This window comes from Rutidosis leptorrhynchoides, chromosome 10 (genome assembly GCF_046630445.1).
Source record: "Rutidosis leptorrhynchoides isolate AG116_Rl617_1_P2 chromosome 10, CSIRO_AGI_Rlap_v1, whole genome shotgun sequence".
NCBI classification, from domain to species: Eukaryota; Viridiplantae; Streptophyta; class Magnoliopsida; order Asterales; family Asteraceae; genus Rutidosis; species Rutidosis leptorrhynchoides.
In genome coordinates, this window is record NC_092342.1 from 298,728,087 (window position 1) to 298,731,968 (window position 3,882).

Here is a 3,882-nt window from a genome sequence, read left to right on the forward strand (position 1 = left end):
CAAATAAATGGAATTAAACGTGTTTCTTAGCCGCGTGTTTATAAATCTAAGTGTGCAACCCGTCTTTTTCTTCACTGAAAAGAAATTGTAAATCTGAAGTACATATTAAATATTAAATTTAATATGATAAAATTTTAAAGATTGGTGTAAAAACATTACACATAACTACATAAGCATTTGCGTGAATTAGATGTTTTAAGATTGGTGTAAACGGGTTGGGTTTGGATTAACTCATTCAGGCATGTTTCATTTTGTGTTAAATGGGTAAATTTTTACATGTATATTGTCTAAGTTGCTTTTAACATTTTTTGTATTTAACTTTCTTGCACTTTTAATTTAGTCATGGATAATAGAGTTGAGATTAAATTAAGTCATGGATAATGGAATTGTGAATAAATTAATTAATGATATTTTGTTTTCTTTATTTAACTTTTGATCACATCACACCATGACCGATTCAGGAGTGGATACAAATGAAGAATTAAGTATTTCTGGAAGTGGTGGGGCAGATCCAGATGGTGACCAGCCTGGTGATCTTTATGTTGTCATCAAGGTAATATCAAGTTTCATATATGCCCCTATTATCTGTTTAAGGATTCAATGTATGTGTCATATTATTGGTTTTGGTGTGTAGAAAAATTGCATATGTATGTATCTGCATGTGTATGCTGATTATATATATTTATGTATATCATGAATGATCATAAGTAAATATGTAGGTGCGAGATCACCCTGTTTTTCGACGACAAGGACCAGATATTCATGTTGATGCTTTTCTGAATAAGACTCAGGTAATAAGACTCAGCCATATCAAGTTATTCATCTACTTCATTATCTCTATATTTTAATTACCTGATGAGCCTTATTCTATATCTACTTGAAGGCAAGATTGTGAGAAACTATAGAAGTCTCAACATTGACGGGTGACGTTCTTATTAAGGTTCTGTTCTCATTATTATTTACATTAAATAATTAATATTACTATTAACAAGTAACAATTTTATGACAACTTTCAGAAGTGAAATTATACTAAACACGATGAGAAATTGTAGTTTTGACTATTTGGACACTTGACCCGTTTGGGTCAAATGGGTCAATTTGGGTAATGGCCTACGTAGACACGTCCCATATGTTAAGTGAAACAAGTTTGTAAGTTCGGGTGTTTTTAAAACGAGTTTTACGTATGTTGGTTGAAATGAGAATTTACGACCCGTTTGTTAAACAGGAGTCATCAATACATCCTGATTATCATTTTGAAGTTGTGTCATGAATTTGGTTAGCCCATGTCATTTGGATGGAAATTTTGCTCCACAACAGAAACTTTTACTAGCCGGTTAAAGTGTCAAAAATGCCTCTCGAGCCTAATTTGCATACTCATAGGTTGAAAATTGGTAAGCTTTGATAAAAATTATTAATTGGGATATAAAGTATTCCTGACAAGCTTCAAAACGGTATAGGATATGTATGTGTTTGCTGAATCTTAATGGGTTTTATAAGGGAGTCAAAATGGGTTGTTGCTGTCAATAAGAGCTGTACAGCGGCAGCAGCTACTTTGACGGTTTCGTAAATCCATAAGTTTAACACCGTAACTCTAATTTTGACAAATAAACTGTCTGTAGAAAGGTGGGAGCTTGGGAGGGTGTACTTTTCAATGGTTTTGGCCAAATGGAGTATATCAGATTGTGTGTGGCCCCATATCAGCTGGGAAGTGGTGTTTTATTAAAAAAAAACGTGGAAATATTTTTTAATAAAATGTTCATGTTGTGAGTTTAGGGTCGTTTCAAGTGGCTTGCCTACTTTTTGTATATATATATATATATATATATATATATATATATATATATATATATATATATATATATATATTTGTTTTTGACAGGCCCCTGATTGATAATTACTCCATGCTATGTTGTTCGATTGCTAAATCATATGTGTAGATGCTTACTGTGTGTTTGTTTTTTAGTTCAGCTGCATTTGGGATTAATCCATTTCTTCGACACCTAAGTATATTGAAATGTCCTTCCATTTTCATCTTCTATGCCTACCTGCTGTTTGAACCTATGTGCTTCAGTTTGTGTCATTTCAATTTCGTTCGCTCAGTTTACAATTGTAATTTATATTTATATAAAAGATATAATTCGTTTACAATTAGTTTCTAATACGATTTTCGATTTCTTAAACATGTCTATATGTGTGAACTTTCTAAAAGTTTCTTTCTTTCTGTAATAAGTTCTTAATCCCGCTGTTTGCAGGTACAGTAATTATCAAAATCGGGTTTCTTCTCGAAAATTATGCAATATTACCCCATCCCTGTTGGTTTGACCTCTGCTGCTGCTCCTGTTGAAGTGGTTGCAGATTGTTCTTCGAGTGGTGCGTCGACATCCGCCGGGGATTCGGATGCTGCTATTTTACGAGTCAACAGACTCCGAAATGGGTGTGGTTATTCGCTGCGTATTTGATGGTCTTTTTTCCTTAGATCATCATGCCCTGGCTCCGGTGCTCGAGGAAGCAATAGGTCGGATGTCGCTGCACCATTTTTAACTTTTGCCGTTTCGCCTCCTGCTGCTCTAGCACGGATGGGTGCGAAGTTCTCTATGAAGCCTGGTAGAAGGTAAAGCTTATATAGATAATCACTTGCTACTTTGCTATGAACCCCTTTAGCCTACTACTACAATATCGGAACCAACTTTTCAATTTGATCACCAATAGGAGCCAAAAGATTTTTTTCCAGTCCACGCGCTTTACAATATTTCCCGCTGCGAAGCGATCCTTACTACTGTTATTTACAATGTGTTGATATTGCTATTGATTTTATTGTTTCAGGTGTCTAAAATATATCTCATTCTGCTGCTTTTTAGTAAACAAAACACTAACCTTCCGTGGTTATGTGATGTATGCAGTTATCTAATATATGAACAACTGCGGTTTAGCATTTTGTAATTTATTATCGTTATGTATAGCGCCTATCGTCAATTATAAGTATATGTATAAGTAATGTTTTTGTTGTAGTTACTTCGTCACATTGTAGACTATAAAATCTTACAACATGGTGGCGATTATTAGGGTAGGCATATTGGTGAAGTTGATGTTATTATGTTGATATGTTGATTTGGTCCATTATAATATGAGCTACAATTATCCATCTCTATATCTTTATATAAATAAAATTTAAAGCCTAAATGATTACACAAGAAACTGTCTATCAAGTACCCACGATAGTAGAAAGTACACATTTATCGTTGTAAGTTATACATATTTTCCTGATCTTTTTCAAGTTTACGTCCATCCCATATTGATCGATTTAGTCGCTTATGTGCTTTTGTGGGTTTTGGATCGGCTACACAAATATTCAAGCATCAAGCATCTTGACTATTCTTAAAGTAGGATTATCAAAAATAATTATTCACCGAAGCATATGATTCGTGTGCTTTCGAATTCGATGATCAGTTGGCATTTATTACACGGTTTGTAGAAATTTTCATGACTCTATGCACTACTTGTCTCATATTTAAAGGAATCATAACCACATAACACTTCTGATGATGCAGAAATAGCTGAGCCAGTTGAATCCGGTTCTCAGAAATGAGTTAAGCCATTTGAAAACATACATGTATATAGAGATCTACTTAATTAAAGGAAGTTGAGTCTTTGATTTTGCAAAATGTTTAATGAGCTAACGAATTTTATTGAGGGTGTCATTTTTAACAGTTGGTAAAAAAAGGGTCATCTATATAGCTTCGAAGATAAAGGTTTGGAGGAAATAGGTTTGACAAAAGGGATAGTTCACTTTAATTTCTCACGTACTAATTATGAGCCTGTGACAATATTCATTAGCCATAACAAATGGTATGAGCTGTGTGTATATTAAATTTTGTTTGATCA

At 33.6% G+C, this 3,882-nt stretch overlaps 2 long non-coding RNA genes across 2 annotated transcripts; both read left to right on the forward strand.

Annotated features, from left to right (window-relative positions):
• Positions 1-494: 494 nt before the first annotated feature.
• LOC139873271 (uncharacterized) lies at positions 495-942 on the forward strand. The gene is made up of 3 exons (XR_011767292.1): positions 495-553; positions 720-791; positions 884-942. It is a non-coding gene; the product is annotated as an uncharacterized lncRNA (long non-coding RNA).
• A 975-nt stretch (positions 943-1,917) lies between these two features.
• LOC139869948 (uncharacterized) lies at positions 1,918-3,134 on the forward strand. Its single transcript, XR_011766499.1, has 3 exons — positions 1,918-2,070; positions 2,253-2,611; positions 2,824-3,134. It is a non-coding gene; the product is annotated as an uncharacterized lncRNA (long non-coding RNA).
• The last annotated feature ends 748 nt before the right edge of the window (positions 3,135-3,882 follow it).